The sequence below is a fragment of the Schistocerca gregaria genome, chromosome X (genome assembly GCF_023897955.1).
Source record: "Schistocerca gregaria isolate iqSchGreg1 chromosome X, iqSchGreg1.2, whole genome shotgun sequence".
Classification (NCBI taxonomy): domain Eukaryota; kingdom Metazoa; phylum Arthropoda; class Insecta; order Orthoptera; family Acrididae; genus Schistocerca; species Schistocerca gregaria.
Window position 1 is genome coordinate 620384271 of NC_064931.1, and position 23981 is coordinate 620408251.

Below are 23981 nucleotides of genomic sequence, written 5' to 3' on the forward strand. Positions count from 1 at the left end.
TAAAGCTTCGGAATTTATGGTTAAAATGTGAAGCAAGAGCTTTAGCTCGTGGGGATTAAACGGAGTAAGAAGATTTTTCTTGGCCTTTAGCTCTGGCTTCGGCATTAGATAAATTGTATGAATAAAGAAAGGCTCGGACTTCATTTGGGTGCAATAGCATCATTCTAAAAGTGGAGGCTGTTTAGTTGTAGACTGACGTTTGCAGAGTGCAGATATGGCGCAACTGTTAGTAAGGGTACAGACCATGTCGATATTCACTAGGAGAGCATTATAAAACTCTATATAGTTTCAACGAAGAAAACGTTAAATAGATTGCGAATCATTTTCTGCCAGATATGGAAAGAAGAGGTGGAGCACTGTCGTCAGAACTGTGGATGAAGATTTTCGTTCTGTATTGCAACTGGCCTAGGATTCCAGTCCGCTACAGCAAAAGCAATGGTGATTAATCAAACTGCAGTGACTAAAACATCGAGTATAGCTTCTAAGAAGGGAATGGAAAAAACTGACTTGTGGATGAGATTCCTGTCGTCACCACATAGGGTGATTGTGGCAAAAAACGAGGTGCTAGAAAAATCTGCAATTCCAAGTGTTATAGGCATACTTGATTACGCCCGTGCGGGCTCCGAAATCTATGCAGTATGGCGATTATATGAGTGGCAAGGTTTACGCAAGTTCAAATGTGCAGGCTGCGTGCAACGTAATGCAACAACTCACTGTCATTGAGGCTAGCTAGCCCCCGTCAGTACATGACATCGAATATGGAGAAATTCAAGTGTCGGGGAAGTGCTAATTGAACGTGAAAACACTGTTCTTTTGGGTGATGAAGGCTGATGATCGCCCTTTCGCAGTCCAACAGAGGAGAGTCACAAATCATTCAACAAGCTTTTAAAAAATGATAGAGCCGAGACAGAGCGTTGCTTTTGTCAGCTGAAGAGGCGGTTTTCTATTTTGCAGTTTGTGTCTAGAGTTTCATTGTAAAATGTTCCAATAATTATAATTTGCTGCTTTATACTGCATAACGATGCAAAATAGCTACAGGATAAAGATTCTGGAGATACTGCAAAGGATTTTCACGACAATGGCGGTAATCAAGAGGAGCCTGTAACTGAGAGGGTTATTCTTAGGATAGGACATGAAAAAAGACGAAAAACTGCAGCACTAATACCATGGTAATGCAGGATTTTGAATTAGTTTGTCTAAGAAAATATACAAAGCTGCTCATCCTCTACAACAAGCTATTTTTAACACAATACTATTCTCATTTTCCTCCTCTTCAGCAATGTTTTCCTAATTCATCTTTGTATTAAGGACGTTCATTATCATAGCTTCTTTTCCCTCATGCATCCTTGTCAATTTCAGTTGCTCCAATTGCACCAGCCTGTGCAATTCGGTCGTACCGTGCACCTTCGTCTCACCTGTTTCTGGCAGACACTTTGCTTTCTTCAAGGATGGTGGCCTGTGATATGAACTTGCTGTAGACAAGGAAGTGCTTCCTGTTTCCTTGTTTTTGCCCCTGGAAGTTGTGATTTCTCTAATAATTTTGGACACGATTCTGAAGCCGTGCTTAAAAACACTGTTATACTTTCTGCACATACCAGCTTTCATCTTTAATTGACGAGTCACATGTGCTCGCTTAGGACAAATAAAATGAAAGGAAGTCTTACGGCCAACAAAACAGCGAAATCAGATTCACACGCTTACTCAACCAAGGTTGCTGATAATGCAGACGAAATAGATCGCCAGACACTTTTACTTTTGTGTTGTTAGTAAAAGGTAGGAGGAAAAAGGAAAGGTTATTCATACCGTCTGAAGCAAAAGCTTGGCTGGCTTTTACTTGCAAGTAAATACTACCTTCATCTTCCAAGCTTGTACATCAGTTTCATTCATACAACCCAATGTTTCGAGCATTGCAGGTAGATCCCTGTCCAGACGGATATCCAGCAGCTTCCCGCCTACAAATTTCTCCACAGCAAACCATTAACACATCTTGATTTACAGCTACTAACAAGCAATTAAAAAAAAAAGAATGTTTCAGATTTTATTTGACGTTCGAGGAAACATGAGGCATGTTAGTGTCCTCGAATGATAAATAGACTAGAAGATATTTTATGCATTGCCAAAAATGTGTACTATTGTAAAATATAATGCATATTTTATGAATATAATAGGAGATGTGATAGTTAAGAGTGAGTTGACTAGAATGTAGGATGCAGTCTTACAAGTGTGTTGCTCCTATTGTCTCATCGTAATGTGGAATGTGATGCGTGTTACAGAGGCAACAATAAGTGCTAATTACTTGTTGCAGAAGAGTTTACAGTATCAGTGTAGTCACATTTCATTAGGTAGCACACAGATGTGTAATACTTCCAAATGGGAGAGTTCATGTAGTTGTGTACACTTGCATCTGTTTGAAATGGCATTCGCCCATAGAATTCATTGACGGTGAAACAGAGGATTCATACAGAACAAATAATCAAAATTGTCTTTTTGATGCAACTTCTATTATGTTATTGAGGTAAAAACTATTTACGATAATGTAATCTTTGTAATTCTCAAAACGCATTTCAGTGACACTTCCTTATGAGTGTAGCACATTGTATAAGGGATTAAACGACTTGTCTTTTCTACTAAAGAAAAATCTATGTAACGTGGCAGAAATGAATGTCCAGACGCAATAAGCTTATGTTCAGTTTCCTCAAACACGCAATCAGTCATATACAGCCACAGCACATATCCCGTTAAATTTTTAAATTTACCAACATGGAGTCAATTAAACTATTACTTTCTTATAAAGCAAATGTCTGAAGATGGCCTAGTACGCCGAAAACCGGTTAACAATAAAAGTAATATTGTAGAACGAAAGCAAACTGGTGATTTTAATTTGTTATTCTTTTAAAGTCCTTTCAAGAATCAATTATTTCGCTTTCAATACACAACTGGTTATTTCGTCGATTCCGCTTGAAGTAACAGGCCAACCATTCGCAGAGTATTGCACTGTTATTTGAGCGAATATATATGCCATACTTTTTGGTCCATATTTGACACTGTTAGAAAACAAATAGGTTGCCAAGTGAGGTACTGATATTGCTGAAAATCCGTCGTTAGAACCAATGTGTCAAAAAACCGATTCTTTGCTCAGTGAGTAGTTTTCCGATGTGACTCATTGACATAGTCGAAACTGGCTCCCGTTTTGTTATTTTTGGTTCAGTATGTCGTGCTTAATCGCACACTTTACGTGTTTCTATTGGTAGCAATTTGAATCCAACGTTAAGCTCTCTACACAGAATATGGTGAAAAATATATTCCTTCATAGTATTCACACTTCCTGTCATGCGCCTCTGTTCACATAATTTATACGTCTCCGCTGCCTAATGAACACTGGCTTCCTACGATGTGTTTGGATTCAATCAAAAATAGTTCAGATGGCTCTGAGCACAATCGGACTTAACATCTGAGGTCATCAGTCGCCTAGAACTTAGAACTACGTACACCTAACTAACCTAACGACATCACACACATCCATGCCCGAGGCAGGATTCGAACCTGCGACGATAGCGGTCGCGCGGTTCCAGACTGAAGCGCCTAGAACCGTCGGCTACAAAGGCACGCCTGGATTCAATCCCCTGGTCAGTAATTTTCCTCCACAAGTTGTTTTGGTATTGCTTTTCGGGTGTTGCTTGTGATCTATTTTCGCGCACGCCACGCGTACGTCTACTTGGGGGTAAGATACTAAATCTGACGTAGAATTCTTCTTACATTTGTCACTTAAAATGAAAAGAATTGTATAAAATATTGGTCACAGTTAATTTTGGATGTTATGAAGATCTTAAAATATAATCTTATGTGAGTTCTCTACGTTTGCTACAGCTGCACAAAATACTCTTCCGTAGAAAAGAATTTTGCAGCCGCTTTCCGGGCCCTTAAGGAAGTAAGTAAATTTTTTTTTATTTTTGTTTCTTTAGGCTGTACTCTATATTTCACGCACGTTTTTTTACACTTACGGCTCCCACCAACGACATGTATGTACGCCTTTTGAACATGAAAGTTTCCTTTGTTTCTTTTGACAATATTTGATGAACACAGTTGCGACGTTCTTCCATATGACTCAGTTTCTCTATAGGAATCAATTTTCCGTAGATGACGGTCATAATTTTATTACTTTCCTTTTACAAATTAAAAAGATTGTTTCTTGTTTCTGTTAACACTACCTTACAAAAAACGTAAAATATCGAGAAGATACCGTCAGATGTCATCGTGACTGTATACACGAACATGCCATCAGCGGGTATGTTAATGATAAGAGTTGCAATTTTCTGTGGCTAGTAGAACAGCCACCAGAGTGCCTTTGTGGTGTTCGCATTTAGTAATGGTAGCAGGCCTCGTGGCATGAACAGCACCAGATGTTGAGTAGTCGCTGTGAAGGACACGGTGAAGCAACGTAGTCGTGTGAATTATCAGCACCTGACAGGGTTTGAAGGGAGCCTCGCTGTGGATCTGCACATGGACAGCTGTAGAATCGTGCAATAACAAGATTTATTGAGTACTTGGATGTAACACTGGTCAAATGCTGGGCTGCGTAGGAACGTGACGGCAGACATACTCGTCACCATGTTTCGGTCGACCACGTGTGACCACCACAAACAAGGATCGCCGTACTGTGCCCAAGCACATAGTAGCCTCTTCACGCTGCTCCTGAAATCCGAAAACAAGTAGTGGGCTCCCTGTGACAATCATCCTACATCAATGGTCGGAGGCTAGCGGCAGCAAAATTAGGGAATTGCCGTCCGACGCGTAGGCTGCCGTCAACACAACAGAACCGGCTGCGTTTGGAGTGTAGCGGTTCTACTATACCCTGGATGATCATCGTCGGCGAGTGAGCCGGCGACCTGGAGGGAGGTCACAATTTTCCAATATTTTGGGGATGCATAACGGTTTTACTCCCAGTGCCATGATGTGGAAAGCCATTGGTACGAATTCTTGTCATGGCTAGTAATGACTGAGAGAACTCGGGCTTTTCAACGGTACGTCAAGGACTTCCTGCGCCCTCTTGTGTTATCTCCCATGCGACAGTATCGGGGTGCTATTTTGCTACACGACAGTACTCGCACATATGTGACACGAGACTCTATGGATTATCTGCATGATGTTGCAGTACTCCTGCGGCCAATAATATCCACACATTTGTCTCCAATACAACATGTGTGGGTCCAGATCGGACGTCAGTTCCGTCCCAATGACAGTATCCAGGATATCAAGGGCTAGTTACAACAATTGTGGGCCAGTTTGCCTCAGGAGACCGTTCAACGGCTTTACGTCACCATTCCCAACCTAATTAGTGCATGCATCAAGGCGAAAGGGGACAATGTCAGGCAATGTATATTCCTTGCTGCTCGTCAGCAAACCTTTATTCCTTTCCGGTTTTATAAACTGAATCGCGTTTTTACTGTACCAGTATTCATTTGTTTATATTCCTCACGCGTTTTGTCTTTTATATTAAGGCATCTTCAGTGGTTTTAGTGTGAAATGATACAGTTTTGTTTTCATATGCGATTTAGCCACGGAAAATGGCGACACCAACAAACTTGTTCTATTCTCCTGTTTGTTCTAGTCATAAAAATTTCATTTTCTCTTCATGTGCTTATTTGCATTACTAATTTCGTTAGCTCGAACCAACGAAAATCTGTCATACTTCTGCCATTCTCTCGGTCTGGTCACTTCTCCCAATTATGACCAGAATCATCGGAATCGCGCGCTTCAAAACGGATATCGTCGGCACTTGTTGGAGACTGATTTATGCATGACATTCTGAAAACCGACCTCATATAAAGTGAAGTTCGGCTGAATGTTAACTTTTATTTTCGATCATCGGCTCATATGAGACTTTTTTACACTGATACCCTCAGTTTCACGTACGAAAGTGGAATTACTCAGGTTTGTGTCGTGGTTGGTTATTCATCCCATGTGACAAGCATGAGTCTGGCTTTCGTAAACACCGTAGCACAAACACTGCACTAATTAAAGGGGATGATGACCAGAAATATGCCATGGACAATCGTGAAGTCACAATATTGATACTACTATACTTGAGAAACGCTTTTTATACCATCAGTATTGTCCTGCTGCTCAGAAAAAGGACAACTTAATTTCTCAGATAGTATGCTGAGGTGGTTTGAAAGCTGCTTGAAAAACAGACGGCATTGTTTCGTCCGTAGGAATGAATTATTCCTCTCTCAGGAATGATACAAGGGTAAGTTTTAGGACCACTTTTGTTTTTCTAGCATGTCAATGAAATTTCGTTGGCTTTTTTCTTCTTCAAATATGATTTACATGCCGAAGTCCACAGCTTTATTTGAATGCCAGACCTGCAGATATAAACACTGCGATTGTCCATATGAATGATGATGTTCCTCATCGGTAAAATGGACGAAAAACCTGGGGTTTAAGTAAATGCAAAAAAAGTCTCAAGTAATCTTAGTATCCGATAAAAAATTAATAAATTCAGATTTCCACGCACAGCTGTCTCCTTTTCGACATGACTGTATTCTAACATCCAATCAGAAAACATTTAAGAACTTATGTGGGACTTTGGATGACCATCTAAACTGGAAAGGGAATACTATCACCATGTGTCGGAAGAATTCCGCTTGCCTATATGCTCTTAATACTTCCACGGGATATGAAATGCGAACTCGTAATAGTAGTAGTAGTAGTAGCAGTAACAGTCATAGTAGCTTTATTTTTGGTATTAAAATTTAAGAACAACAAAAACAATGTACTTCATATATGCAGGCGTTTATATACATACAGATCTAGTTCGTCAAGAATGGAACAGATAGTTGGCCGTTGGCTTATAGTCGAAACCATCCGTCTCTTACCTTTTATTTTAGAGAAACAACGGAGAATCTGAATCAGGATTGCTGGATGAATATTAGAGCCTCCACTCTCCCGAATACAAGGCTGTTCAGTTGAAAACAGTGTTACCTTATTCGGTTGATCCATAGTGTACAACACTGTTTTACAAAGTTATTTAATAACGTAAAAGGCTAGTGCTACACGGTTCAATCATTTATCACTCCCAGCCGCTACACATATCACACACACTACACTCATTGTTTCACAGCGTAACACTACACGCACTATCAGCTGATGTCAGGATCATAACAACAATGCCTGGTTTCCATTTTGTGTACCGAAATTTCCAATTTTCTTGCTTATAAATGTCAGTCAGCGACCCTCTGTAACAAGTGATACGTTGAGCTCACAAAGAGGATGAGGTGTTAGTATTATACACCGCATAGCTTTGGAAGTAGGTTCTTCCAGAAAATACGAAAAAATAGTGTGATGAACAATAATAAACTGCATTATAGTTGTTAATTTTGTTATATGTGTTACATTTTTTTGCCAAATCCCTACTGTGTGATATCTAAGTAATCCCGCAACGCCTTTTTGAATACGTTCATTTAAAAATCTTTTTAATCTTCTCGGTTATTTTATTATAAAGTTTTATTCTTGGCAGAAAATGCTGTTTTGAGTTTTATGTTTATTCTTTCTTGGCAAATGTAAGTTAAGTCTACCTCTTGTTCCAAGCTCAAGGACAAAGCTTTTTGTGCAGTAATTACCAATTCTATCTTTGAGGTGTACAACTGATTGGTAAATGTATTCACATGGTATCGTTAAAAATCTTTAATGTTTTGGACGGATCTTTCCAATGATCTCGACTACTACTTTTCGTTATTAATCTTATTTTGTAGTTTGAAAACTGTGTTCACATTTTGTTCATTCGTTTCTCAGAAAAGAACTTCACAGCTAAGAACTAAATGTACTTATGAATAGTGTGTAACTAAATGACTCTGGCTGTTACACACTGATGACAGGACTCTAAGGACACACAGGATGATAATATTCTGTTTGCAAGTATCTGTACATTCACACCACTTCAACTGAGAATCAGTTCTGATTTCTAGAAATTTTGTGTTTGTTATGAAGTTTATAGTGGTATCATATACATTTAATTTAATAGTGTTAGTATCCTCCTTCAAAATGAAATTAATGACATTTGATTTCTTTATGTTCATATCACTTTATTGCATACTGAACAATTATAAACTTCTTTGGGGCTTTCATTTGCTTTGTCTGCAAGCAGTTCTCATGTTTCCTCAGTGACTATGACATTGCAGTCATAAGAGTAGGGAAATTTTTCTCTATGACTAAAATGCTGGGAAAGTCATTGTTGTATATCAGGAAAATCATTTGTTCTAATATGCAATCAAGAGGAACTCCTACATTAATGTATTCTTTTCTTTTAAGTTGTTCACTAAATGTTAAGCCTTATTAGAAATTTGTGCTATCTCAAACTTTTCTTGCCTGTCTGCTAGGTAAGATCAGTATGAGCAATTAGTTATGCCTGTTATTGCTCTGATTCTGAGTTATTTAGCAAAGTTTCATGGCCGACATTATCAAAAGCCTTAGAAAGATCTAAAAATATGCCTGTCACACACTCATCTTTGCCAGGAGCATCAAGTACAACTTTTGTAAATACTACTATGGCTGATTCTATGTAATTTATTTAAAATATTGTATTTATTCAAGCAATTCATTAATCAGCAGAGAAATGGGCTGGTAATGTTCTTCGTCTTTTGCATTACCTTTCGTTAGCACAGGTTTGCCTGTTTTAAATACTCTAGAAATTTCCATGATGGCAATGATTAATTTATCGTGCTTGTTAAGAAACCTTGTATTCTCTGTATGCACTGATTCAGCACACACATTGGTACCTCATCTCATTCTACTTACGTATTATTATTTAGGTTTTGTACAGTTTTACTGAGTTCCCTTTCTGTGGTTGGTAATACAGGTAACATAATTGTTCTTAGTGCATAATTATTTTCTGATGCCATAGTGATCTTTGAGATTTCTTTCTAATTTCCTTGCGATAATTGGAAAATGCTCATTCCAAAGTTTGCTAGTTGGTGTGGATAATGTATTACTTTATTCTCTTCCTTTTCGAGTATGTTATTAAGCCTTTGTTTGTCTCTCTCTGTTTCCCTTCAATGATTTCCCACGTTACTTTGCTTTTATTCTCTGTACTGTATATGATTTTGCCATTAAATTACTTTTTTGCAGCAATCGGCATTTTCCTAGTAAACTCTTTGTACCTATGGTAGAAATTTAAGAACTATGGCTCATTATGGTTGTTATTCTTGAAACTGAGACACTTAAGATTTTGGAAAGAATTAATATCTGCTGCTACCCATTTGTTTCTGTGAAACATTGACAGTGATGTGACTACTTTTAGGAGTCTTTTCGAAGTTAAAATTAAATAACATTGTAAATTTAGAGAATTTCGAATTTATGTTACTTTCTGTATATACTTCTTACAGACTTTGGTTAGCTAGTTTTCTTGAAAAATCTTGTACTTTGATTTCTGATAAATATTTTTGTAGGTCTACAGTTTATGGATTTTTTCCATCCCTGATTTTACTATTATTATTGGGCGGAAATGCTCTGATAGTTCACGATCTTTTACAGCTACATCACATTTTTTTCTGTCCATATTTGTGGCCACATGATCAACTCTTTATAACTGTCATTATAGAAACCTTTGATGCACTGTTGACCAATAGGGCATGCCAAAACTCTGAAGGACGGTGATGAGGTTGCTATCAGTTTCATTAGTGATATTTGTGGTTATGTTTACGTCTTCATTTGAGATTTTATCTACAGTTTCTGTTATTTTATTGAAAAAAGTGTCCACATTAACACTGGATTATCGATACACACACACACAACACTCAATTTATTGGTGATCTGAAGCTCTGTTGATTCAATAGCTTCAAAGAGTATGTTTTCACTTACTGTACTAAGTTTATGTCTTGATTTACACTTTGTTCCTTTTCTGATATAGATGCATAGTCCTCCACCCTTTGGAAAAGTCCCATATTAAGTCTACCAGTCCATGCAATGATAACGCCACATGTTCTATTTATATGTCTGTAGACCAGTCATCAGTGAAACAAACCAATGCATTCCAAAGACTGGAGCTCAGCTTCATATTGCTGCGTTGTTTTGATAAACGATTGTTAAATCTATGAAATGTCCTGTGTTACTCGCTCGAGTAGTATCTTTTTCCTTACAACTTGTAGTGTGTGTGTCGGTTGGTGCGTCAAAATCTTTGTTGTGAGTGATCCTTTATCGTAGTATCTAATTATTGTTGTATTTATCATGTACGAATATATACTTGTGTGTGTGTGTGTTTTATCCGTATTATGGTAATGTTTATTTTCTAAATGTAGTCTTCCTTGTTTGCCGTAAAACATGTACAATGGCTGATAATATGCAAGAGAGGGCCTGACGGTCCTAATCTTGCCAGGATAATAAATAAATAATTTTAAAGTATTTTCCGGTACTTTTGTAGAGTGCGTAGCCAGGTATGAGAGAATGGCGCTGCCCTGCGGTCCACAGTCTGGATTCTTGATCTGTAGCCAAAGGCAGCTTGGTGTCTGCTGTATTACACACAACAAGTATGCCGAGGTGTGTGAGAGCTATGGTTCAATTGTTAACTTCGTTCACAGTAAGAGCAAGCATCGGACACACACATCTGGCTACCCATGAGCAATCATTGTTTCGATGTGCCGTCATATGACGTGAAACGATTTAAGTATTACATATACTGGCAAAGGTTCTCATTCATTAATTGTCTGAGTGAAGCAGGAGCAATGTCACAAAAGAAAACAATAAACGATTGTGCTACCTCAAGCTTAATGAGTGTGTTTTTCGCTTACGAACGCTAGTGGACAATGCTGATAACCATTTATTTTCTAGAAAAATGATTGAAACTGCTTTTTATTCCATAACCTTGAAGATTCTCACATATAAACATCAAATAAGTTTTACATCACCTCGGTTCCAAGAGTTCCGGAACCTGTACAGGAAATTGGAATAGAGACCAACATAAACATCATTTCCGCCCTTTTTATTGCTCATGAAAACCATAAATTGCATTTTGCACCACCATACAGGGATACCTTCACAGGTGGTGGTCCAGATTGCTGTACACAATGGTACCTCTAATACCCAGTAGAACGTCCTCTTGCATTGATGCATGCCTGTATTCGTCTTAACATACTATCCATAAGTTCATCAAGACATTGTTGGTCCAGACTGTCCCTCTCCTCACCGATGATATGGCGTACATTCCCCACAGTGGTTGGTGGGACACGTTGGATATAAACAGCCCTTTTCAATCTATTCCAGGCATGTTCGATATGGTTCATGCCTGGAGAACATGCTGGACACTCTAGTCAAGCGATGTCGATATCCTGAAGGGAGTCATTCACAAGATGTGCACTATGGGGGAGCGAATTGTCGTCCATGACGGCGAATACCTCGCCAATATGCTGCCGATGTGGTTGCACTATCGGTCGGAGAATGGCATTCACGTATCGTACAGCCGTTACGGCGCCTTCCATGACCACCATGACCCCACATAATGCCACCCCAAAACAGCAGGGAACCTTCACCTTGGTGCACTCGCTGGACAGTGTGTCTAAGGCTTTCAGCCTGACCCGGTTGCCTCCAAACACATCTCCGGCGATTGTCTGGTTGAAGGCATATGCGACACTCATCGGAGCCGGCTGCTGTGACCGAGCGGTGCTAGGCGCTTCAGTCTCGAACCGCGCACCTGCTACGGTCGCAGGTTCGAATCCTACGTTGGGCATGAATGTGTGTGATGTCCTTAGGTTAGTTAGGTTTAAGTAGTTCTAAGTCTAGGGGACTGATGCCGTCCGATGTTGAGTCCCATACTGCTTAGAAACATTTGAACCATTTGACACTCATCGGTGAAGAGAACGTGATGCCAGTCCTGAGCGGTCCCTTCGGCGTGTTGCTGGGCCCATCTGTACCGCGCTGCATGGTGACGTGGTTGCAAAGATGGGTTGGTTGGTTGGTTGGTTGGTTGGTTTGGGGAAGGAGACCGGACAGCGAGGTCATCGGTCTGGGGAAGGAAGTCGGCCGTGCCCTTTGAAAGGAACCATCCCGGGATTTGCCTGGAGCGATTTAGGGAAATCACGAAAAACCTAAATCAGGAAGGCCGGACGCGGGATTGAACCGTCGTCCTCCCGAATGCGAGTCCAGTGTCTAACCACTGCGCCACCTCGCTCGGTGCAAAGATGGGCCTCGCCATGGACGTCGGGAGTGAAGTTGCGCATCATGCAGCCTACTGCGCACAGTTTGAGTCGTAACACCACATCCTGTGGCTGCACGAAAAGCATTATTCAACATGGTGGCGTTGCTGTCAGGGTTCCTCGGAACCATAATCCGTAGGTAGCGGTCACCCAGTGCAGTAGTACCCCTTTGGCGGCCTGAGCGAGGCATATCATCGACAGTTCTTGTCTCTCTGTCTCTCCTCAACGTCCGAACAAAATCGCTTGGTTCACTCCGAGAAGCCTGGACACTTCCCTTATTGAGAGCCCTTCCTCGTACAAAGTAACAATGCGGACGCGATCGATCCGCGATATTGACCGTCTAAGCACGGTTGAACTGCAGACAACACGAGCCTTGTACTTCCTTCCTGGTGAAATGACTGGAACTGATCGGCTGTCGGACCCTCTCCGTCTAATAGGCGCTGTTCATGCATGGTTGTTTACATCTTTGGGCGGTTTTAGTGACATCTCTGAACAGTCAAAGGGACTGTGTCTGTGATACATATCCACAGTCAACGTCTGTCTTCAGGAGTTCTGGGAACCGGGGTGATGCAAAACTTCTTTTGATGTGTGTAGTAAGCACAGCAGACAAAGAGTTGGTAACCATCTGTAGACACTACGCTAATACCATGTAACATCCCTTTAGACTCACAATTTTAAAAATGGTTGATAGCAGCAACCGTAAATACACTGTTAATAAATGATGTACACAGCTTTTAGGCTTTATAATCGCCTCGGTTGGGCAAGGAAGAGAGTACACAAGTTTGTGCAGTTATGCCAGATACACCTGAAGTCGTTCACTGATAATTAGATCACTAAGAGCAACCAGATTATGGGGCCATTGATTGCTACGTTTCACCCGGTTTTTCAAATAGCCGCTGTCGTTTTCTGTGGGGTCAAGAGTGTGTGATTTAGCGGGCTAATCGAGGTGTGATAGGGTGCCTGAGTGTTCGACAGACCAGAAACATATGCATGCTGCCCCGTGACCACGACTGTTGTAATTTTGGCAGATGTGAATGTCCCTAGCATTCCCACAGTGAAGACGTAAAAGAAAGTGTAATACTAGTTTCTGTGAGTGGACATATGTCATGTCAAGAATAACATCCCCAAAATATCACAGAACCACGTCCAACCAGCACAATGACGACACACCTCCGGTTAAACACCTCTTGGGCCATCGGTACATTCGTCACCTTGCATAATCTGAAAAGAGGAACAACCGCAATTCTCCGAAAACATTATAAACCTCCAGTCACGTACTGTAAAGTTTTTGTACTTTTTGGCCCCTTATGAGTCGCTGTGAGCATCAGCCATTTGCAAAGTACCTGAATCCATACGTCCACTGCATGCAGTTCCATTCGCAGTATTTACTAGCAAATTCGTTCAGATGGTCCTGCATTCACCGAGACAGACTGTTTTTGACAAGGTGTGACAGTTGTCTCCAGTCCCTCTCGGTCATAATTACTATACAACCGCTGTTCTTACGCTCTGTCACATGGATGTGAGTAGTACACCACTCCTTGTACTCACGTTGCATAGCCCGCGTCGATACACCACCAAATCAGGCAACTTCGCTGCAAAGAAAAAAGTGAAGGACCCAGAAGACATGACAGGATGCCAATGTAACTTTATACGCGTACACACCATTGGCGCTTCTGTAAATGACTAGAGTTCAAATTCTCTGTGCTCTCTAGAACTGTCACGTATAGTGCATTACTGTTATTCATGCTTAGCGTTGTGGTATGGTATAAAACCGGCGTGAATATCGCTCGATGCTGGGTAATCACTGTGCTGGATACAAAGATACCACATTCTCATGTGCGTTATCAGCACCTGACAAAGTCTGAAAGCCGGCCGGAGTGGCCGAGTGGTTCTAGGCGCTACAATCTGGAACCGCGCGACCGCTACAGTCGCAGGTTCGAATCCTGCCTCGGGCATAGATGTGTGTGATGTCCTTAGGTTGGTTAGGTTTAAGTAGTTCTAAGTTTTAGGGGATTGATGACCTCAGAAGTTAAGTCCCGTAGTGCTCAGAGCCATTTGATTTTTGAAAGTCTGAAAGGGGCCTCATTTTGGATCTCCATTTGGCTCGCTAGTAGAATCGTACAGTATCCAGATTTGTGGGGCATTCAAAGGTGACACTGGCCAATTGTTGGAATGCGTGTGAGCGTGAGGGTAGGAATACTCGTCATCAAGGTTCTGGTCGAACAAATCTGATTACGACAACGGAAAATCATTGTACTGTGTACCACACACATCAAAATCCCCTCACATCTGTACTTGCCTTCTGAGAACAGTTGATGGAGTTCCTGCAACCTTCTATGTCGTTGTACACCATTGGTGGGTGAGTAGCAGCAGGTAGCTAGTGAACTACCATCCCATGCGTAGACTGCTGTTAACATCGTAACATAATCAGATGCGTTTGGAGTGGTACCGCATAAGGGAAGCATGTACTGCTGGTGAATGGTGCCGTATTGTGTTCATCGAAGAATCTGGATTCTGCACTATATTGGATGACCATCATAGACAAATATGGGGGGAGAGGTCTCATTCTTCCAACTTTTTGATGAGGCACAGCGACGTTACTCCTGGAGTTATGGTGTGGGGAGCCAATGGACAGGACTTCAGATCATGCCTTGCAGTGATTGAGGGAACTCAGATAGCACTGTGGTATGTCACCTACGTTCTACTTCCTCACGTTACAGTATCATGATGAAATTTTTCAACATGAAAAATCTCGTTCACATATGGCACGTGTCTGCATCAACTGTCTTCAAGATGTTGAGGTACTCCTGTGGCCAGCCGGATTCCCGTATCTGTCCCTGGCGGAATATGTGTGCGACGAGCGTTGATGTCAACTCTGTTCCAGTTTGAGGACAGGAAAGCAACTGCTACTGTGAGACAGGTAGAAACCAGCAGGGATACTGAAGTATTCGAAATGACGCCGAGGCTTCATTTAGCTTTCTATGAGACATACTTTAATGGAGAATCATTTGCAGATTGATGGGTGGTCAGATTCAAAGCTGACAATGGGGTTAAATCTTCATCTCTTTGTAGTTCATAAATTTCCAGCCACAGGCTCAGCATATAGAATATTCAACCAAGGTCTAAAATGTACTCAGATGACATTCAAAGGAATAGATCCACGACCCGTCCCAAAAAGGGATAGCCTTGCTGCAGCCATCAGAACGCTAATATCGAGTATGGACACGAAAGGCTTCGTGAAAGTCGTACATGAGAGAAGCGGGATGCTCGGTTCCGTTAACATATTAGTTCTTGCTTTAGCTTTCAAAGCTCTCCTCTTACTGAAACTATAATAGCGCTGTGGATCCGGTACGCACACTTCCTATTGGCATCACTAGTACTACGCAAAACTGATGTGTTCGTTCTGCGCTTGTAGATACGTTCGAACTTTGTAGACAAATGTTTCGTATGTAACTGTCTTTTCATGATTTATTTACACAAAACGATGGGTTCCCTCTCCATTGGCTAAGTTCCTTTACATAACGAACGAGATGTTGCAGTGATAAGTCTCTGGACTTGCATCCAGAAGGGCGGCAGTTCAATTCCACGTCCATTCATCCAAATTTAGGTTTTCTGTGGTTACCATAACTCTCTTTAGGTAGGTGCCACTAGTTTTCTCTGAAAATGACAATAACAATCCCCTTACTATCCGTCTCCTTTTCGAATTTGTTCTGTCTCTAATGACATCGGCGTTGATGGTATACTCTAATCTAACGTTCCTTTTGTCATTCGGCAACAGTAGGAACCAAATATCCATCGGGTGATCCAGGTTTAGAAGACACATGGTTTCCCTTAATCGCTTGAGATGAATGATTCCTCTATGAAAGTTGTGATAATTTGCTATCCAATCATCGTCCATTCCCAGCTAGCGCTCTGACTCTAAAGAAGTCATCATTGACTAAACAGAAACCTTAATCTTTCTGGCTCTCTTATTTCATTTGACACTTAAACTTTGGGGTTGTCATTATGTTTTTGATTTTTCCTTGATATGTGGGAACTACTGTAGCCGAGTCACAATCGAGCATGTTGAAGGGAAACTTGTGGAAATTCTCGCTGCTGGACAAGACAAGCAACTGGAACAGAAGTACAGCAAACTTCAGAGGAGAGGATGGCCAATATGACGAGCGTGCCTCCAATAACTGTTTTGTTTTACTGGTTTTGTTAGGGGTCTACTAAGCACAATGGTCATCTTGGAAGATTTTCAGTGTTAGAATTTTCATGACGAATAGTATGATTTATAACGTGAGGCATGTATAGTACACGAAATGGATTCAACATTATATTAGTTCAGTACTATTACAGTTTATTTCATAGAGCAATTTGCGTGAATATTTTTAGCAGCTCGCAACAATTTTTAATGATTCAAGTGCAAACATCTAGTTCGCTTAAATGCCACATTATTTACAATTCTGACCTCAAGAATGTCCAAATAAGAGGAGTGTATTTGACCTACCTGCTATTTACTGTCGAATACAAAGGATTAGCCCAACCAACTGACCAGAAATGAAGCGTGGCAGGTGAAAATGACGGTTTGCATGATGACGGCGTGTCTTATTCGCAATAACAAACTGGTGCTCAAAATCAATGGAATTCTATTTCAGACTGGGCAGATATTCTCGAGAAAATCGCGTTGTATTACTCCAATATTCTAGAGTAACATAATGTGTCGTGTTTTCTAAATGGTAACTAAACCATACATGTGTTGACAGTGGCGCCCACTTGGGGGGGGGGGGGGGGGGGTCAAGGTACTTTGTGCTCCCCCCCAATAGTTAAAAGTAGGGGCCTCGCCCTCCCGCCCCCAATATTCAAACATGCATTTCTCACCGCTCTCTCCCCCTTCCTCATCCTTTACTGGCAAATTTGTTAAAACTTGCACATACATTTTTGCATAATAGTATGTAATGATTACGTAGGGAAAAAAACCGATTTTACGAGCTATTGCGTATTTCTTTCTGCTACTCCTGCAACCTCTGCATATGACGAACTGTTCAAAAATGGTTCAAATGACTCTGAGCACTATGCGACTTAACATCTCTGGTCATCAGTCGCCTAGAACGTAGAACTAATTAAACCTAACTAACCTAAGGACATCACACACTTCTAGGCCCGAGGCAGGATTCGAACCTGCGACCGTAGCAGTCGCGTGGTTCCGGACTGAGCGCCTAGAACCGCGAGACCACCACGGCCGGCTAACGAACTGTCGTGACAGGCTTTGTCCCCTGCATCTGTACTATTCGCACACTTTTACTGTACGGAGGTGTTCGGGGAACGAAAGCCTAGAAAGCGCCTAGAACCGCTCGGCCACAATGACCGGCAAAGGGAGAGAAATACTAAGAGAACACCACCGAAGAACGTAAGCTAATCTACACCGTGAGGCACGTAGCGTCCTCGGACTGTAAACAACTAATAGGTTGCGGGCCGGTGACAGTCGCACGTGGAGCCGAGGTACGGAATAGAGCGGTGGTAGTAGGCAGCCGCACACGGAAACTAGCTATTAACAACAGGAAGAAAAGCCATCTAGTGGCGAATAGCGTAAGAGGTGACTGACTAACCCGGAAGTTAACAAGTGATTAATACGTTGTATATAACTGTGTGGAAGATGCTTAAATGTACTTCGTCAAAATGTCAAAAAATGTTTTTAAATTTCTTCTTTTATTTTTACGATGTACATTTAACCATCTTCTGTTCAGTTACGTATTATACAGGGTGTCCCATTTATAATGACCACCGTAAATAACTGTTTTTCCAGATGCAAATTACAAAATGTTTCAAGTGTTCTTTTGCCGTCAGGGGGACAACAATCAGCATGATTTCCTTCGTTGTAGCTTCGTCTTTTACAAAGATATGAACAGCGGTATGACTTTTTTAAATGGCACCCTTATTTTTTATTCGGTAATTCATTTCCTCTCCTAAAGGTCTATTCAAAAATGTATCACAGTGTACCATTCACTGAAACACAACGTTATTAATTAAATAATAAAACATTGACTTTGAGCCCGGGATCACTAACTCATCCACTTGCTGAAGTAGCCAGAAAACAAATGAAAGCCAAGTAAAAACATAACACAAAATTGACTTTGACTCTCCTGTACCATTGCCCAGGAGTAGAACATTCGAAGGTGCTCAAAGTGGTGATCCTAGACACCGACACACTGGCGCACTCGTTGAATGAAAGAATTATTCACTGCTTTCAGTGTCGCCTGCTGAAGAGAATTAAAGCAAGCACGTTAATCTTATTCTCACGTATCTCTGATACTTGACAAAGTGTCTATACATTTATCTTCATGGCTATTTAAAGGAATATGATAATCTTATTAGGTGCAGACTGAAACTTGACTGCCGGCCGGAGTGGCCGAGTGGTTCTAGGCGCTACGGTCTGGAACCGCGCGACCGCTACGGTCACAGGTTCGAATCCTGCCTCGGGCATGGATGTGTGTGATGTCCTTAGGTTAGTTAGGTTTAAGTAGTTCTAAGTTCTAGGGGACTGATGACCTCAGAAATTAAGTCCCATAGTGCTCAGAGCCATTTGAACCTTTTTTTTTATTTTTGGAACTTGACTATAGATTGGTACAGACTAATGTAGACTGGTACAGACTAATGCAGACTGATGCAGACAAATGCAGACTGGTGCAGACAAATGCAGACTGACTAATCGGAGGTCTGTACACTCGTTATAATACCTCGCGCGTTTAGGTATCACTGCGCGAGTGTGATCCACGAGGAGAAAAGGTTCTATGTTAGCAGCAATCTCACTGGCTGCATTACATATTAATACGCGGATCGGCAGAAGCAGAATTTGGTCCGTCTCTAAGGCAGCGCCATCGCGTTGTGCGGAGACGGACGAGCGCCGAGCCTGCGCTGTTATGCTTAGCGGGGCGCACTCTATTGGGAAAGTTGTGTACGCGCTGACTACGCGGAACTGTGTACACAAGTCGGGAAGGTGGGTTCTTGTCATGATATCGCTCTCTGTACAGTTCCGCTGCCTGCATAGCATTTCGCCTACCTTCAACAACAACAACAACAACAACAATGAAAGAAACGATATGTCGATGCAGTTTGTAGGAAGGACAGCCTTTACTGTATGCCTACTCTGCACAACAGTATTTAAAAGGACTAAACTACTGTACTAAATATACCGGCTCATAAGGAAACAGTGTTACAATTACTGTTCTGCTAACTTACATTCACCAATTCCCCATAGATGAGTAGCATATCTACCTTCTCTTCGTTTGTGTACATTCTACTCACACAACTCTTCAACTGACGATGGTTGAAAGAATGACGGATATGCATTCTACTTATGTTTACATTTGTCCCCCATCAACGTCAGCAAGTGGATGTGTTCCATTACACCGAGTACCTGCACTAAGCACTGGGAGCGTGAACGTCAATGTTGTGTTATGTAATTAATAACGTTGTGTTTCAGTGAAAGGTACACTGTGATACATTTTTGAATAGGTCTTTAGGAGAGGAAATGAATTATCGAATAAAAAATACAGGATGCCATTTGAAAAAGTCATACTGCTGTTTATATCTTTGTAAAAAAAATAAGAGCTACAACGAAGGCAATCATGCTGATTGATGTCTCCCTTAACGGCTAAAGAATATTTGCATGAAACATTTTGTAACTTTCATCTGGACAAACATTTATTTAGAGTGGTCAAGATAAATGGGGCACCCCATATATTCACCATTTGTTAACGTTCGTGCTAGTCAGTCGCCACTTACGCTATTCGCCACTAAATGGCTTCACATTCTCTTGTAATAGCTACTTTTCGTGCTCGACTGCCTGCTACCATCGTGCCATTCCGTATCTCGGCTTCACGTGCGACTGTCGTTGCCCCAGCCTTGTGTTCACAGTCTGCGGAGGCTACGCGCTTCATGCTGTAAATTATCTTACGTTTGTTAATATTTTTCTCCCTTTTCCTCTTCCTTTCACCCCATCTTTTCTTGCGTGATTTTTTGGCTACCTGGAGTGATACCAGTGTTTTTATTCTGACTAACCCGACAGTGTCAACTTCGTTGTTATAGTTGAACAGTGCATCTCCACTATTATTACAACAAACAAGTGTTAAGTGTTATACAGTATCTTATTATAGTTTCGGTAGTTTCGCAGAACTATACTGTTCGCCCCACAACCATTTCAACGAGCTTAAGATTTGGTAAGAAGGACATCCGCAACTGAGCTTCATAGTAGAGTCAACTTCAGTTGTCGGGCATTCGGTTGTGACAGTGTCCCGATGTAGGACTGCATGGGAACATGACGGCTGGAATACTCGTTGTCATTGTTCAGGTCGACTTCATCTGATGGCCGAAAGGGTGGACAGCCGCTGTTAATACCACAACATAAACTGCCGCGTTTGGAGTGATGCTGTGACTGGGAAGTGTGGACTGCTGGTGAATGGCGTCGCACTGTGTCAACGATGAATCGCGATTCTGCACTAGCCTCCATCATCGGCAAGTATGGCGGTGACCTGTGGACAGATTACATTATTACAACACTTCGGAGAGGCACAGCGCTGTTACTCCTGGTGCCATGGTGTAGGGAGCCATCTTGTATGACTTCAGGCTGTGGCTAGCAGAGATTGAGGAAGTCTGAGGGTACTACTGTACTACACAAACATCCTGCATCGTCGCGTGTTACCCTTCATGATACAGTATTACGGTGCCATTTTTCAACAGGACAATGCTCGTTCTCACATGAGATATTACTATATGAACAGCCTGACTGAGGCACTCCTGTGGCCATATCTGTCACTGACAGAATGTGTGGAACGAGCGCGGAAGAAAACAACGTTTCAGTGCCAGTATCCAGGATCACGGACCACTTACAGCAGTTGTGAGCCAGATTTCCTCAGTGGAGAAACAACAACTTTATGGCACCTTTGTTTGTTGTTGTGGTCTTCAGTCCAAAGACTGGTTTGATGGCAATTTTCCTTGCTACTCTATCCTGTGCAAGCCTTTTTCCGAGTAACTACTGCAACTTACATACGAGTACTTCAGAATCTGCTTACTGTACTCATCTCTTGGCCTCCCTGTACGAGTTTTGCTCTCCACGCTTCCCTCCAGTACTAGACTGGTGATCCCTTAATGTCTCAGAATGTGTCCTACCAACTTGCTGAACTATCAGTTTAATAAGTCAAGGTTGCAAAATACTAACATGGTTGTGCTTATTTCTTGTCTCCTCAATTCTATTAAGTCCTTCCTCATCAGTTACGTTTTCTTTCCATCTAATCTCCAGCATTCTTCTGTAGTACCACATTTCAATTCTCTTCTTATCTAAAGTGTTTGTAGTGCATGTTTCACTTCCATACACGGCTACGCTCCATAGAAATACTTTCAGAAAAGACTTCCTGACACTTAATTCTGTATTCGTTGGTCACAAAATTCTCTTCTTCAGAAACGCTTTTCTTGTCATCACCAGTCTCTCTACTTCGACCATGATCACTTATTTTTCTCCCCAAATAGCAAAACTCATCTTCTACTTTAAGTGTCTCGTTTCCTAATCTAATTCCCTCAGCGTCACCTGATTTAATTCTGCTACATTCAAATATCCTCGTCTTGTTTTGTTGATGTTCATCTTAAACGCATATCCTCCACTCAAGACACCATCCATTCCGTTCAGTTGCTCTTCCAAGTCCTTTACTGTCTCTGGAAGTCATCGGAAAAATCTCAATTTTAGTATTTATTCTCCATGCACTTGAATTCACACTTCAAATTTTTCTTTTATTCCCTTTACTGCTTGCACAATATACAGATTGAGTAATATCGGGGACATGTTACAACCCTGTCTCATTCCCTTCTCAACCACTGCTCCCCTTTCCGGCCCCTCGACTCTTATAACTGCCCTCTGGTTTCTGTACAAAGTGTAAATAGCCTTTCACTCTCTGTAGTTAACCCTGTCACCCTTAGAATTTGAAAGAGAGTATTCCAGCCAGCATTGTCAATAGCCTTCTCTAAGTCTACAAATGCTATGAACGTCGGTTTGCCTTTCCTTAACCTGTCTTTTATGAGAAGACATTTCTCCGGAATCCAAACTGATCTTCCCCGAGGTCGGCTTTTACCAGTTTTTCCATACGTCTGTAAAGAATTCATGTTAGTATTTTGCAACCTTGACTTATTAAACTGATAGTTCAGCAATTTTCACACCTGTCAGCACCTGCTCTTTTTGAATTGGCATTTTTATATTATTCTTGAAGTCTGAGGGTATTTCATCTGTCTCATACATCTTGTTCACCATATGGAAGAGTTTTGTCATGACTGGCTCTCCCAAGGCCATTAGTAGTTCTAACGGAATGTTGTCTATTCTCGGAGCCTTGTTTCGACTTAAGTCTTTCAGTGCTCTGTTAAGTTCTTCAAGCAGTATCATATCTCCCATCTCATCTTCATCTATGTCCTCTTCCAATTCCATAATATTGCCCTCAAGTACACCTCCCTTGTATAGTCCCTCTGTATATTCCTTCCATCCATCTGCTTTCCCTTCTTTACTTAGAGCTGATTTTCCATCTGAGCTCTTGATGTTCATACAGGTGGTTTTCTTTCCTCCAAAGGTCTCTTTAATTTTCCTGTAGACGGCATCTATCTTACCCCTAGTGATATATATGTCTACATCCTTGCATTTGTCCTCTAGCCATTCCTGCTTAGGCATTTTGCACTTCCTGACGATCTCATTTTTGAGACGTTTGTATTCTCTTTCGCCTGCTTCTTTTATTGCATTTTTATATTTTCTCCTTTCATCAATTAAATTCATTACCTCTTTTGTTACTCAAGGATTTCTATTAGCCCTCGTCTTTTTACCTACTTGAGCCTCTGTTGCCTTCACTATTTCATCTCTCTAAGCTACCCATCCTTCTACTGTATCACTTTCACTGTTTTTGTCAATCGTTCTGTAATGCTCTCTCTGAAACTCTCTAGAACCTCTGGTTGTACCAGTTTATCCAGGTCCCATCTCCTTAAATTACTATTTTTTGCAGTTTCTTCAGTTTTACTTCACAATTCATAACCAATAAATTGTGGAGACCACATCTGCCCCTGAAAATATCTTACAGTTTAAAACCTGGTTCCTAAATTTCTTTATAACCATTATATAATCAATATGAAACCTTCCGGTGTCTCCAGGTCTCTTCCATGAATACAACCTTCTTTCATTATTCTCAAACCAAGTGTTAGCTATGAGTAAAAAGGCAGCTTTCTCTTTCATTCCTTTGCCCCAGTCCACATTGACCAACGGCCTTTCGTTCTCTTCCGTTTCCTACAGTCGAACTCTAGTCACTCATGACTATTAAATTTTCGTCTCCCTTAACTATCTGAATAATTTATTTTATCTTATCATTCATGTTTTTAAACTCTTCCTACTCCTGCATTACCCCTATTTGATTTTGTTTTTATATTACTGTATTCGTCTGACCAGAATCCCTGTTCCTCTTGCCACCGAACTTCACTAGTTCCCGTTATACCTAACTTTAACCTATCCATTTCCTTTTTTAAATTTTCTAACCTATCTGCGCGATTAATGGATCCGACATTCCACGCTGCGATCCGTAGAACGCCAGTTTTGTTTCTCCTGATAATGACGTCCTCCTGAGTAGTCCCGGCCCGCAGATCCGAATGGGGGACTATTTTACCTTCGGAATATTTTACCCATGACGATGCCATCATCACTTAACCATACAGTAGAGCTGCATTTCCTCGCGAAAAATTACGGCTATACTTCTCCCTTGCTTCCAAACGTTCGCAGTACCAGCACAGCAACGCCATTTT

At 41.3% G+C, this 23981-nt stretch overlaps 1 protein-coding gene across 1 annotated transcript in view; it reads left to right on the forward strand.

Moving 5' to 3' along the window:
- LOC126299077 (ETS-related transcription factor Elf-1-like) overlaps positions 1-23981 on the forward strand; it is a 137228-nt gene that overhangs the window by 17143 nt on the left and 96104 nt on the right. The window lies entirely within an intron of this gene.